The sequence below is a fragment of the Triticum aestivum genome, chromosome 6D (assembly GCF_018294505.1).
Source record: "Triticum aestivum cultivar Chinese Spring chromosome 6D, IWGSC CS RefSeq v2.1, whole genome shotgun sequence".
Lineage (NCBI taxonomy): Eukaryota > Viridiplantae > Streptophyta > Magnoliopsida > Poales > Poaceae > Triticum > Triticum aestivum.
This window is the reverse complement of record NC_057811.1, coordinates 329516406-329532091: the sequence shown is the minus strand read 5'-3', so window position 1 is coordinate 329532091 and position 15686 is coordinate 329516406.

Sequence of the window (15686 nt, the reverse complement as noted above, 5' to 3'; positions counted from 1 at the left end):
CCAAGAATAAGAAGGATCATGCCAAACATTTGCGATTGGTGCTCGACAAGCTCAGAGAGTATCAATTCTATGCGAAGTTTTCAAAATGTGAGTTTTGGATTGATGAAGTTCTTTACCTTGGTCACATCATCTCTGCCAAGGGCATCGCTGTTAATCCCGAGAAGGTGTCCGCAATTGTGAATTGGGAACCTCCTCAGAATGTCAAGCAGCTCCGCAGTTTTCTTGGTCTTGCAAGCTATTGCCGAAGATTCGTTGAGAATTTCTCTAAGATTGCAAAGCCTCTTTCCAACCTCCTCCAGAAGCATGTGAAGTGTGTCTGGTCTCCTGAGTGTGACGTTGCTTTCAACACTCTCAAAGAGAAACTCGTCACAGCTCCTGTCTTAACTCCTCCTGACGAATCCAAGCCATTTGAAGTTTTCTGTGATGCTTCTCTTCAAGGTCTCGGTGCTGTGTTAATGCAAGAGAAGAAAGTTGTGGCCTATACCTCTCGTCAGTTGAAGCCCAACGAAAAGAACTACCCCACTCACGATCTTGAGTTGGCGGCAGTTGTCCATGCATTAATAACATGGAGACACCTCTTGTTGGGAAGACAAGTGGACATATTCACCGATCACAAGAGTCTCAAGTACATCTTCACTCAGCCCAACCTCAACCTCAGGCAGACTCGATGGGTCGAAATGATTCAAGAGTACAATCCGAGTATTGAATATACTCCAGGCAAAGCCAATGTCATTGCAGATGCTTTGAGCAGGAAGGCTTATTGCAACAGCTTAATTCTCAAGCCTTTCCAACCGGATCTTTGTGAAGCTTTCCGCAAGCTGAATCTCCAAGTTGTTCCTCAAGGCTTTCTTGCCAACCTCATAGTCTCTCCTACTTTGGAAGATCAAATTCGTGAGGCACAACTCCTGGATACCATGGTGAAGAAGGTGAAACGTGGTATCGACAAGGGTCTTTCCAAATACAAGTGCTATCGCATTGATGAGAGAGACACTTTATTCTTCGAGGACCGGATTGTGGTTCCTAAAGGTGATCTAAGAAAAGTCATAATGAACGAAGCGCACAATTCTCTTCTTTCCATTCATCCTGGAAGTACGAAGATGTACCATGACCTCAAGCAGTCGTATTGGTGGACTCGAATGAAGCGAGAAATCGCTCAATTCGTGAATGAATGTGATGTCTGTCGTAGGGTGAAAGCAGAACACCAACGACCAACTGGTCTCCTCCAACCTCTTGCTATCCCAGAATGGAAGTTTGATCATATCGAAATGGACTTCGTGACTGGATTTCCAAAGTCCAAGCGTGGAAATGATGCTATCTTCGTTGTCATTGACAAGCTTACTAAAGTGGCTCATTTCCTCCCAATCAAAGAATCCATCACAGCAGCTCCGTTGGCAGAGCTATACACCTCCAGGATTGTCTCCTTGCACGGCATTCCACAATTGATTTCTTCAGATCGTGGAAGCATCTTCACTTCTAAGTTTTGGGACTCCTTCCAGAAGGCCATGGGCGTTACATGGGTCCACGGCCGCAGCAAGGAAGTGCCTCCTTATTACACGCAAAATAATTATTCCTCCACCTGACAGCGGGGACCCACCGGACGGGCCACCGTATTTCGCAAAAAAAAGTTTCCCCCTGACTGCTGGGACCCATCAGCTACATCTTCGCACGCAAGGAAGTGCGTCCGGGCAAAAAAATGATTCACCCCCTGACTGCTAGGACCCACCAGCTACATCTTCGCACGCAAGGAAGTGCCTAACAGTCGGTACCCACCTGGTCGAAGCGTACGTAGCGTTGTCATTCTGGTCGCGAACGTGTACGTACATACTGGTCGATGTAGAGGCGCGCACGTGTCGTAGTAGAGGCGTGCACGTAGCATGTACACGTACGTACAGCGGCCAGGGTGCAACAAAGTAAATACGGCCACGTACGTACATACGGGCGGGGTCTCGAACGCCTACTGGCGCGTTACGGCCAGGGCTCGTGTACATGGCTGGGTCGGAACGGAGAAACAGCGTCGTCGTCGTGTTCATGGGGAGCCAACCGTCTGGGTCGGAACAGAATGCGTCCACGTGTTCATCGGGAGGGCTTGGACGGAACAGCCGATGGAAACGAGGCCTGGCGTACCGCAGAACGGAGGAAACTGCCTTGTGTTCGACCGGCCACGTTCGAAACGGGATCTTGTTCATCGGGAGGGGTCTGGCGTACCACAAAACGGAGGAAACGGACCTCCTACGGTCGAACGGGGGTCCTGTTGATCGGGAGGGGTGTGGCGTACCGCAAAACGGAGGAAACGGACTTGTGTTGGAGTGCTATGGTCGAAACGGGGGTCCTGCTCATCGAGAGGGGTGTGGCGTACCGCAAAATGGGACTCCACGGGATACTGTTCATCTCCAGCGTCGACCCCCTCCAGCCTCCACGGGCTACTGTTCATCCACCGTCGACCTCCTCCAGCATCCACCTGCGACTGTTCATCCACGGGCTCCTGTTCATCCAGCCTCCACCGCGCGCTACTCCACCGGCTACTGTTCAACCAACCCTCTCCACGGGCTCCTGTTCAACCACCCCTCCACGGGCTACTGTTCATCATGCCCTCCACCGTCTACTATTCATCCTGCCCTCCACGGGGTGGTCCTGTTCATCCATCCCTCCACGGGGTCCTGTTCATCCAGCCCCAACCGGCTCAATTGATCGGGGTACTATTCATCAAGAGGCAACACCACGGGGTCCTGTTCATCCACCCCCACCGGGAACTGTTCATCCAACCCCCCCCCCCCCCCCCCCAACGCTCACTGTTTATCCAGAGGCAGCATCGATCGGCTTCAGTTAGCAGCAGTAGCGAAGGAATCGCTCGATCGGGTTCAGTTAACAGCCATCGATCGATCACTCGGGTTCAGTAACGCGTAGCCTGCAGTGCAATCGCTCGGGTTCAGTTAGAGCCCAACAATTCGCACCCACGCGCGTGCGTGTACGAGAGAAACGCGCATCGCTCGGCCCCGACCACCCACCGTAACCGGGAACACCCCGATATTTTCCTCGCCCTCGCTTCTACTACGGTTTTTTCTGTCATGGACGGCCCAAAGAATGTCATGCAGCTGCGTCTCCGGCCCGCCCAGGACAAAAAGCCCATTTTTCTGTCATGATTTTTTGTCATAGAAGTAGGACCCCACCACATCTAAGATGATACCAGGTTTTGTCACAATTATCGTCATAGAAGTGTCATAAGTATGACAGAAAAAAATTTCGTTCGGCCCAAAATGTCACGGATGTGTCTTTTTTTTGTAGTGACACCGGCTCGTCGCAAGGCTTCCTTCATCTCCATGAAGTACTCGTTGATGGACTTAGATCCTCGGATGGTGTTCTCCAATTGGTGTACAAGATGTTCCGTCTAGGTGGAAGACACGAACTCTCGCTGCAAAGCTCGCTTCGTCTTGGACTAACTTATGCCGGGGCTCTTCAAAGGTGTGTGAAGCCACCATGTCGATGTGTAGTCGTGGAAGTTACTTGTGGAACATTTCACTTGGTCTTCGGAGGGGGCTTTATTTAGCATGACGTAGGCATCCATCTTGCGCTCCTACTCGAGATACTCCTCGGGGTCTTGAGTCCCATAGAAAGGAATCTCATGGTTGGTGTCGAGGTCATGTTAGCTTGTGGAAGTCGCGGACTTGAGCTTGGGGAGCTTCTCCTGTGGGTAATCTTGAGGTGCTTGTCGATGAAGATGCCGCATGTCCAAAGGCGAAGATGCGTCGAAGTCACTTGGCAAAGATGCCAAGTTAGGTGGTGAAGTCGTCGAGCAGTGGTTGGTGATGAGCTTTTGATGTTCACGTTATTGTCGGTGATGGTTTCGATGCCAATGTGACCTTGCCGGAGATGGTACCTCAGAAGCATGTGCACTTGAGCGTCTTCTCGAACATGAGGAAGACATCTTGCCGGTCTTGATGAGGGCTTTGAGCTCCTCCATTTGAGCATCCATCTTGGCATCCAAGTGGTTCTTCAAGGCATCAAACTCGTCGTTGTTGGTGTAGACCAGAGTAGATGTGCCATACCTATACAGCATGGCACTAGTGCAAGTAGTAAGTGGCTAAACGGAAAGAACAATATCAAGTTACCTTCTCGGCTCCGTGAATGACAAGTATCAAAGATGTTCAGTGTGTACCAATAAAGCAAATACGGTGTTGATAAATGTTCCCAACGCACACATACAAACTCACAACAAGGCTATATATGGAGCTCGATAGTGTTAGTGGCACAAAATATCAAGAAAATTAAACTCCAAGATATGTAAATGTTGAAGTCAATCCAAAGGACTCAAAATGTAAAGCAAGTGATCACAAATATAGAGGAAGGCAATAAAGAAACACACAGTGGGATGAGTAATACAAAATTGCCTAACGAAGACTAAGTTCTTGTTGCACAAACACAAGGAGAGACGCTAGCTTATTGCACGTTTGGGCATGATTCACCACTTGGCACCAATCCTATTCATACAAGCAAAATGTTTCCTATTCCATGTATCCTTCGTGCACAAGTATCTCTTTTCACTCTTTGCTTATAAGCATTGATCTCTTTCTTGCTTAAAAGCATCTTTTTTTTGCTCTTTTAATCCTTTCCACTATACTTACTGAGCCTCAACCAAATACATGAGACAATTATCACAAGATATGCACGGGAGAAAGCAATTGCACTCTATGATATATCAAATGATGGAACACTATGATATGGTATCACTATGGTGCTTAAGTTTTCGCGAAGCTCGGCAATACTTGGATAGCTAGTCTCGATAGGTAGTGAAGGTATTCGCAAAGATGGTGGGGCTATAAATGTTGCAATGGCAAGCAAGGAAAAGTTTATGAAGAAATGGATGCCTTCGTCACACTTAACCTTTCATGAAGTCGGGAGTAAGCCGGCCTTGCTTCAGGTGAAGTAGTCGATGGATCGAGATACATCATTTAGTGTATGATGAAGAAGTAACCATCCCTAAGTAGCCGGAACACCTTAGGAGACTCAAATCACAACTCAAACAACCACAAATGCAATGGGAACGAAAATGGTTTAGGTTGCAAAAGGTTGTGGTGGTATTGCGGAAGTTATGGTGGAAGGCCTAGGCAAAGATGCCAAAATTCCAAAACTATTATGGAGTCAAATGGTGGTGGTATTTTTATGGGATGGGGGTGTAAATAGCTACAAAACGAGCCAAAGAATGTCAAAATTGGACTTCGGATGAATTGGTTATGGCCAAAACAAAATTTCAGTCGTGTTAGTTTCAGGGGTAGCCGGACATTCGGGAGTAGGTCCGGATGATCCGGGTTCAGCGTCTAGGTGTCGTGGGTTAGCCAGACATCGTGGAGGGGTTCCAGCTAATCCGGGTGATGTCTGGATGATCCGGGCACGTCAAACTGCTCGGGATTTCCTCTCAGGGACGAAATTTTGGGCGGAATATTTTATTCTCGGGGTCAAATTCGAAGGGGAAAAAGAAAAATTAATGCTAGGGAACGCCAAGGGAGGTAGATCCACTTGCCGATTAGCAAAAACTCATCAGAACAAGAAATCAAAAGAAATATTTTTGGGGCTAATTTTGTAGGGATTTTTTAAATTGGGCAAAACACAACGAACTAAGGGTAGAAAGTGGGTGGTAGGGCTCCAAATTCATGACAACCTATGCTCTTATCCATGATGATGTAGGGTGGAGACCCTAGTAGGTGATCTTTCATGAGTTGGAGGGGGAAACCTGAAGAACACGAACAACACGAGGGAAATCACGAAGGGAAACACAAATCAACATATATAGATGCAACAGAAGATACACATAGATAGATCCATGATCCAAATCATCCAAGGAGTGAGATGAAACAGTATAGTTCTTCCCCAAGTCCTAGAACAAGGATGTCTTGATAATCCCTAGGGATCCTTCTCCAATGGAGGTCTTGAACTCCAGTGTAGTCTCTCTCTCTCTATCTATCTCTCAAGAGGAGTCCCGCAAGGGGACATACATGAGCTAAGATCTAATGTCTAGATCTAATCTTAGATATCGCTAGATGGAGGAGGAGCAGGAGTATATATAGTGCTATCCCACGAAGAGGTAAGTGAGGGACGAATGGGTAAATGGGCCTTGGCCCAGAGGCATATTTGCGGGCGAAGGCCGGATGATCCAGACGGGATCCCGGATGATCCGGGCATCTTTCGGGTGGAGTCTCGGATGATCCAACTTCATGGGAGGGCTTCGGGTTTCGGACGTTGTAGCCGGATGATCCGGGAGGGCGTCCAGATGATCCGTCTGTTGCCCAGATCCGGACGTCCGACCTAGCTCCAGCAGCCGCTCCGTCTTCTTCTCCTTTCTTCCGTCGTGGATGGTGCAGGCGTACACATGCACTCTCACTCCTCCTCATCGATGGTGAAGCTACGGTAATACCTATGCATGCACACGAGGGGAGTGTCAAGAAGTATACCATCATCGAAGGGGTCAAGTGAGCACATGTAAAGGAGATGATTCACCTTTATACATGTGAAGTAGATGTCGCACGTGTCACTTGCCAAACGGACTTTTGACACGGTGATGTCCGTAGGATGCTCCGCATCACTGCGCCTCCTCGTCGGTTCCTCACCTCGCCGGAGACCTGCACCAAGTCCCATCGCCCTCCTTGCCTGCAACCGCCATGCCAAGTCCTCTCTAGGCACGGCCCAATAGCAGCTCCAGGCCCAGCCGTGTTGACCAGCCCAGCTGTGCGGCCTAACCGCGTCCCCGCTCAGGCCCAAGACTGCCCAATGCCATGTGCATGTTGTAATACCATGCGCGCATTTACTATTGGCCCAATTCAGTCCAATTTCGGCCTCTCATGTTTTTTCAGCCACGTGATTTAGCTATTTATTCCAGGATTTACTGCTTTACAGAAAAGACCCTCATTTTCATGCATTTAATAACTCCACAATGATGCATCGAATTTAAATGAAGTATATATGTAAAATGCTTAGAATTTCATGTAGTATCACAATATCCAACTTTCATCCATGTTAAAAATGTTTAAAATTGCCGTTTGCAATAATTTGCATAAATGACATATTAAAATGATGTATTTCATAACTAAATAATTGTAGCTCTGAATTAAATAAATTATATATGTAACTTAACTAGAAAAACGTGCAGAATAACATAGTGGCATTATTTGTCCTGTTTAACAACATTAAAATTATGTTTTAGGCAAAACAGTACCACATTGGAAATTTGCATATGGGGACTTCCCAGAATTATTATGTGTTGTTTCCGGACTCACTTAATCTTGCCTAGATTGGTAGTTCCATTATACTTCACCTCTTGCCATGATTAATAAAATTTAATATTGTTGAGTACATAAACAGGAGTGAACTAAATAATTGAATGTGGAGTTTCGTCAATATGCAATGCATATTGAGCTTCACTTAATGTGTAGTATTTGATTGTTGCATTTTGCCATGACATGCCTCTTTAAACCAGACATGCATCATACTTAGTTGCGCATCATGCCATGATTATGTGATGTTCGTTTGCCATGTTGTTTTCTTGTTTCTAGTTCTGCTTCTTCTCGATAGTAACATTGTGAGTGTGAGGATTCATTCGACTACGCTTGTTCGCCTACTTCACGGACTCTATCTTCTTCCAAGTGGATTCTAGGCAATATGATCATTACCTTGGATATCACTACTATCTTTTCTTGCTAGTTATATCGATACTATCGCTATGTCTCGCTACCTACCACTTGTTTATCAGCCTCCAAATTTGCCATGATAAGCCTCTAACCTCCACCATCCTAGCAAACCATTGTTTGGCTATGTTACCTCTTTGCTCAGCCCCTCTTATAGTGTTGCTAGTTGCAGGTGCAGTTGTAGGTTGTTCCATGTTGGGACATGTATATCATGGGATATCTCAATATCTTACTTATTTAATTAATGCATTTATACACTTGGTAAAGGGTGGAAGGCTTGGCCTTTTGCTTGGTATTTGGTTCCAAGTTTTCCGCCCTAGTTTTCGTAATACCAGTGTTATGTTCCTAGGTGAGCGCTCATAACATGTTTGGGGTTTTATCGAACCCCTTGATAATTTGTCTTTGAATAAAACTCTTCTAGCAAGACCCAACATTGGTTTTAACATTTGCGCAACATAATACCACTGATGATTAATTTGACACATAGGGAGTTAGCGGTACCCGCGGTTTGTTATTCCACATAATAAAGGTAGGCCAGCGCTGATGGTGTTGGTCCGAACTAGAGCACTGTGTGGCTACCTGGACCAAATCGAGACATCATTTACTGTACCCTTAGCTCATCCATCGTGTCCTCAGAATGAGATACGTGGCTCCTATTGGGATTGCCGACACGTTGGGAGGTCTTCCTGAATTTGTTTTACCTTAGTCGAATGTCTTGTGCATTGAGATTCCAAGGATACTTGGGGCTATCCCGAGGTTGAGGTCTCCCAATGCAGCTTGTGGTAATTTGTGATGGACGAGTTGGAGCACTCGTGCGGGGTTAAATCTTTCGGAAAGCCGTGTCCGCGGTTATGTGGCGACTTGGAAATTTATAATATCCAGTTGTTGAGAACTTGACACTAAACTCAATAAAACACACCAATCGTGTGTGTAACCATGATTGTCTCTTTCGAGGGAGTTCGGGAAGAGAACGCAGTGGGGTTTTGTTTGACTCATAAGTTGGTGTTCAGGATCACTTCTTGATCATAATAGTTTGCGCCTGATTATGAGTAGTTCACTCTTATTATTCTTGTACTCGTAAGTTAGCCACATACGAATGCTTAGTGCTTGCTACAACCTCACCACTTAACCATTCCCCATCCATTAAGCTTTGCTAGTTTTGATACCCATGATAATGAGATTACTGAGTCTCCGTGGCTCGTAGATTACTACAACAACAGGTGCAGGTATAGGTAAAGTGATGCTTTGATGTGAGAGTGATGCATGTTTGCGTTTCATATTCTTATTCTTCTTCCTAGACGATCATAGGATGGGTTTCCAGTTGGCAGCCTGGAATTAGCAGGGTGGACGTCGTTGTTCTTTTGTTTGATTTTATCCGTAGTCAGATCCTACTCTTATGTATGATGATTGCTATGTAATTATATATATTCATGTTGTAGATTGTGGCGAGTGTAAGCCTTTACCTGGTATTCTCATCTATTCATTACATGGTATGTTGTAATGATATCCCTCTTGCGAAGCGTCTCCGATATGTGTTTCTATCCTTGGCGGGACTTTCAAGTTCCTTGAGGATAGGACTGCATATTGGGCGCAACATAAGACCCCATAGGACTAGCACACCAGAACAACAACCGTCGCCAATGAAGATTAGTGTAGATCGAAAGAATCCAACCTGACGACACATGAACGTAGACGAACGGCGAACAAATCTGAACAGATCGACCAAAGATAGATCCAACGGAGAAACATCTCCACACGCTCACCGACGGTGCTAAACGCAGTACTGGAACGGAGGCTAGGCGAGGAGAATCTTATACCATTTTCACGGAGTCACCGTCGTCTCGCCTTCCCGAGCTGGACACAAACCCTATCAAAAATCAAAGTAACATTTAAAAACAGAGCCCTCCCACCGGCAAGGACCGGGATCCACCGCGCCTCCATGGCCCTAAGGCCACTGAAGACAAGGCAGACCGGCGGGAGACGGAGAAAACTTGTGCTTGAGAGAGGAGGCGGCGGCTGCGCCTCATGTACAATAGATCTATTTTTTCCTTGTGTGAACTGCTTTTCGACAGAAGAATATTTGTTTTGCTATATGCTTCTACGAAAGACGGCACAAATGCAGTTCATGGTGACAGTTTATTAAACTTGGAGCAATCAAACTTTGATCTAGGTTGTTTGAACAGGACAACGCTAACATTATAAGGGCATCTCCAAGGGAGACCCGCAAACCTTTTATATAGGTTCTTTGATCGGACACTTTTGTTCATCTTTACAATCCAATGGGGACCCGTATTGGTCCGCGAAGCAGTCCAGACATCCAAATTCTGGTATTCTGGAGACAAACATGAGGAGCTTTGTGGGAGTCCGGACATTGGGCCGACCAATAAAAAAATACCACCTGCCCTCTCTCTCTCTCCACGTAACCTTCTCTCTCCAAGCCGCGTCGCCCCAACATTGCCTCCAACCGTCACATCTCCCCTGCCGCGCCACACCCGCGGAGCTCGGTCTTCTGATCCTCTCTCCTCCGTGCTCGCACAGCCGCTTGCCAAGCTCGACAAGACCGCCACTGCCTCGCAGCAAAAAAGAGCGTGCTCGTCCGGGTACACGTGCTGCCGACGTTGGCCAAGCTTGCCAGCCACGACGCTGGCCCATGGGATGACGCCCACTACTTGTGGAGCTGCAGGTCTCGTCGACTCCGCCACCGGCGCCAGCTACAGTTCGCGGCATGAAGCCACTAGCCGGTTAGCGCGCTTGGAGGCAAGTTTACATTATATGGTGTAGTGCTAGCTAGGTAGGTGTCCGCCAGTCTTCAGATCATCTCTAGCAGACCCCTTAAAGCCGCGACCCTTAAACCTCAGATAAGGGCAAACGTGTTTTAAAGGCCAAAATTGGTTGCGACCGAACAGAGCCCGCAAACCCGAGCGGTAAAAGAGAATATCCCTCAGGTTTGCGGGCTCTGTTCCGCACGCTGCCGATTTCGGTCCTCAACCCGTAAAACCACACAATGGAATTGACCGCGATTGACAAATAGAACACAAATTCCAAGAATTCAAACACAGTTTTGGCAACATTTGAATATAGTTTTCACGCCACAACCCAAAAGATGCCGCATCCATCATCACTCATCCATCATCATCATCACAATGAAATCTTCACTGCCACCACTGACAGGACCATGATGTCGCCTAGAGGGGGTGAATAGGTGTTTTAAAATCTTTTATGGATTTGGCTATATCCTAATGCGGAAATATGCTAAGCGGATACTTTTCAAGCACAAATCCTAAATATACTAGGCTCAACTAAGTGCACCAACAACTTATTCTAAATAAGATGAGCACAACAAGGATACTAGTAAGCACAGGTAAGTTACACAAACTACTTGAGCAATATCCCAATATATGGAAGTGTATGACACAAGTTAGCAATTCACACTAATCACAAAGTATATCAATAGTAGCAAGTATGAATTGTGGAATATGGAGTGTAGGCCTAAATAATCTCTACAAGGAAATGGACAACACAATGTAATGAACCAACACAATATAACGAGTACAACAAGATATAGTGAATGCACGGTCAAGTGACCAAAGTAAACCACAAATAAGGAGAAAAGGTTAGGGATAACCGAAGTCACGGAGACAAGGATGTATCCCGATGTTCACTTCCTTAGAGGGAAGCTAGTCACCGTTGAGGGATGGGTGTTACCACAAAGGCACACCAACACCACGAAGGCTCACCCTATTCTCCTTGAGATATCACCACGAAGGCGATTCTCAACCACTAGTGGTAGACCTTGAGGCGGCCTCCAAACCTTCATAAACTTTCTGGGGGACAAATCAAAAGTTGATTCCTCACCGGAGTACTCCTACCGCCTAGGAGTCTCCAACCTCCAAGAGTAATAAGGTCAAAGGGAGAAATGCTCAAGACTTGCTCAAATCACAAATTGCTTTGGTCAAAAAAGAGAGGAGGAGTGGATGTATGCTTGGATGAAATCTCTCAAGAACTCTCACAAATCTCTACGAAATCTTTGATTTGGTGTAGGAGAAAGGAGAGGGAACCACTTGGGTGTTCTTGGGTTCCTTTGGATGAAGAGTTCAACAAATGAACCCTAGATCCATGGGATAGTTTTCCCCCAGATGTATTGGAGTTCTTAGGCTTGGGGGAGGAGGGGTGAGCTCTCAAGAATGGGGAAATTTCGGATGTGGAACCCTGGCTCGTTGGGGAAGAAGGGTACCTTATATAGTGCCCCCACCAAATCTGCTCGTTATGCACAGAAAAACGCAGCCCGAAACTTCTGGGCCCCCTATGGGACACATATGTGCAAACTTCCCGGTTAGCCCGGAACTTGGCCCGGAATCTGCCTGGAACTTCTGGCCTCCGGAACTTCCGGGAGGCCCGGAAATTCCGGGCTCCCTTTGGGCCAGATATGTGCAAACTCTCTGGTTAGCCCGAAACTTTCCTTGGAACCTGCCCGGAACTTCCGGGCTGCCCGGAACTTCCGTCCCCGGAGAAAACAGCTAGCATACCGAAAGTAAAACATGCATAACATTTTCATAGAAACTCCGATTTTGATGATCTTGGGCTCGTTTTGAAGCTATGAAAAAACCCCAGGTCCTCACATAGAGAACCATCCAAGATCAACCAAAATGGAGGATGCCAAATATGCAAAGGTGTTATCATATATTTGGGAAACCTATTTGGCTTTGGATTTTGTTTGGAATATAGGATAGGAGTGGAATTCTGTAGAGAAGATGTTGACTTAAGCAAATCCATCACGAAGCCCTTTGATCCCCTCTTAATAGTGCGGGATCCCTATAACTCAAGAATCATAAAAGAGCTATACTACATAGCTATCGAGAATCCATTCTTGAGTGTATGTGTTTCTTCGGTGGTCATCATTCCACAACATCAAAGGAACTAATACCTTTGACTCGAGCCTTTCACTTGAGCTTGATGTTGATGTTTCTTCTTGGCTCAAGTTGAAGGCAAGACATTGGTGAAGTCTTCAAGTAGCTCCCCCATACACAATGTGTTAAGCTTTGCTTTATATTCATCTTCACGTGTCCATCACATGATCATCTGCAAGCTTCAAGCATGTAATTCTCTAGACTACCTATCTTGAACTTGCCCTTGTAAACCATGATCATCATCACTTGATGTCATCCTCTCATGGGCACTTGAAATCTTTCTCTTGATGTAAGTCCATGAGAATCACCTAACCCACACAGACATAGAAAACACATAGAATGGGTTAGTACACAAAGCGCAATTGACAAATTCTAACCATACCACACGATCTCATGTGGCACATGATTTGCTCTTGTGTGTTGACCATCTTTGAATTCAATCTTCGATATTCATCTTGGTCAACATTTATCTTTGCTCCATGATTAATCTTGATGCACAACTATATGTATATGGCATTCATTCTGAATCCATTCAATCTCCTTCCTGCATCACCCATGGAACAAACCTTCCTATATAACTTGATGTCATTGTTTCTTCATAGGAATTGCCATTCATTATCAAGTCTCAATGCATATGTTTATGTTGATGGATTTCATCCATCAATTCATCCAATATTCTTCATGCATTGCAAATGGAACTTTCCTTCAAATGTATATCTCAATGCAAACATTAATTACCAAAACCACACATGGGGACTATATGTATTTTCACACCACTTGCCAAACCACTACCGAACCTTGGCACCACATGGCTTCTTGTGGCTAGCCTCCTCCTCTCCAAGATCTCCAACCTTTCTATGTCATGTCATTCTTTGGTGAGCTCATCCATCTCATTTCGATTCATCATCATGATCTTGTTCTGCTCTTGAAGGAGCTTGGCCATAGCTTTGTTCTCCTCGGCCATGGCTCTTCTCTCCTCAATGGACGCCTTGCGGATGGCCTCCTCCTTGAGTAGTTGCCTATTCTCTTGCTTCTCTTGAGACTTCTTCTCAGCCAAGTCCTTCTTTGGCTCCAATGTCTTGATCACCAATACCTGATTGGACTTGACCATGTGATCTAGCTTGTCACGCAAGCTTGATGCCTCCGCTTCCTTCTTGATCTTGTCCTTGGCCTTCTTATTTCCATCAGGCTTGTTCTTGTCTCTTGGGCCATCATCATCCATGTTTGTGAGTGCACCTCTCTTCTGTGGGGATTATTTGTCAATCAACTTCCACATCTCGCTATCTTGAAGAAGTTTCCAACAATGCTCAAGTTGAAATGACTTGCGGCCGGAAGCTTCCATGTCCTTGTACCTTTCTTGCACAATTTTTGCCTACAAAATGAAAACAATGTCTGATTATGCAAACACTCCGACGGCTACAAATTATTTGCACAACTTGGGACGTGGAAGGAAACTCACATAACCGGATTCAACGGTGCCACTTGGAGGTGCATTACGGACTTGCTGCAAGCAAGTAGCCCAATGGCTACAAATCGGCTTGATCACGTCCCAGCGACCTTGGAGTGACCGAAAGGTGTGTGGCGTCCTGTTGGGATACTTGGCCATCATGCAGAGGAATTGATCCTCTATCCTTTGCTAATACCGCTTCGCGGTTTGCTCAGTGTCGGTGCACGCATCAAGAGACACCAATTCCCAAGCCTTGATCAAGATTTGATCTTCCAATTGTGTGTAGTTCTTCGATCTTGCGCGCACTTTCGCTTGCGCTTCGTCGAACACCCCCTCCTCAACCTCATCTTCTTCCTCACTGTGGCCGTGCATGCCACCATCCATCTGGTTGTAACCGTAATCACCGATCGGGGCTTGATCGATATCGACGGTGTTGTCGTCCAACAAGTGTACAAACTCGACAGTTGCGTCATGCAAACCGGCGCTACAATTTCGCTCAACAAGTCACGAACACGTGCAATGGCGAAAAGAGAAACAACTGGAAGAAATAGAAGCATCATACCTTGCGCCCATTTTGTCAAACACCTTGGAGGCGGCGGTAGCAGCGTCGTCGAGAGCATCCTTGGGATAGTTCTTGCCGGGGCAATCAGGGGGGGTGTTGGCGGGGTAGCTCTTGTGGTGGGCTTCTTGCGTTTCATGCCCGAAACCTTCCTTTTCTTCGCCGGCGCGGGACAGACCGGATTCGCAGCGGTGGCAGCGGCGGGCGCGCGTGCCTTCCTGGCGGGGCCTGCAGGAGCGCCGCCCTGGACGACGACGCTGCCCTGTCGCTTGCGGGGTGGCACGGTGGAGCCTTGAACGGCAACAGGCGCGACATCGCGGGTGACAAGAGCTGCCGGAGGGGTTGGCGCGTGGATGACATCCACGTTGACGGGCGACGGTTGGGAGGCTTCCATGGCGGTGATACGAAGCCAAGGAAGGTGCATCGGGGCGGGCGTCGTTGGCGGGGGGAAGGGGAAGCGGGAACTACCGCGCGGAAATGTCCCTCCCGCCAAATCTCACAGCCGATAGGGGTCAAGCTTGGGTCGACCTCTCACCCTGTGTATCTAAAGGTTGAGGGCGAAGATTTGCCGCACCCCACAATTTTTTTTACAGGTCGTGGGCCGATACAGGGAAAGTATCCGGTGCTCCCAGCCTTGAGGTACTCCCCATACTCCAATGCAATAAACTTTTTTTTGTGTTTCAAAAAATTCCGAAAAAATTTGTGAATGTTCACAATGAATGTGACTACAAGCCCTAAAAATTTAGGTCCAAACTCGAATCACACATTGAGAAACAAAAATGTGAAATCTAGCATGAATAGTGTAAAGAAGAGATAAAAGCAACATTGACACTATTCAGATCTATATTTCTCTTTTTTGTTTCTCAATATACATTTCGACTTTGGACCTAAATTTTTTGAAGGGACGTAGTGACATTCCTTATGAATATTCTCATTTTTTGGGGGAACTTTTTGAAACATTTAAAAATACTTTTTGATATTGAAGCACTGGGAGTACCCCAAGGCTGGGAGCACTGGATACTTTCCCGGCCGATACGGTATCTGATCGGGCCACTTTTTCGCGCAAATCATAAACGCGCGGTTATTTAGCGGGTTGACGC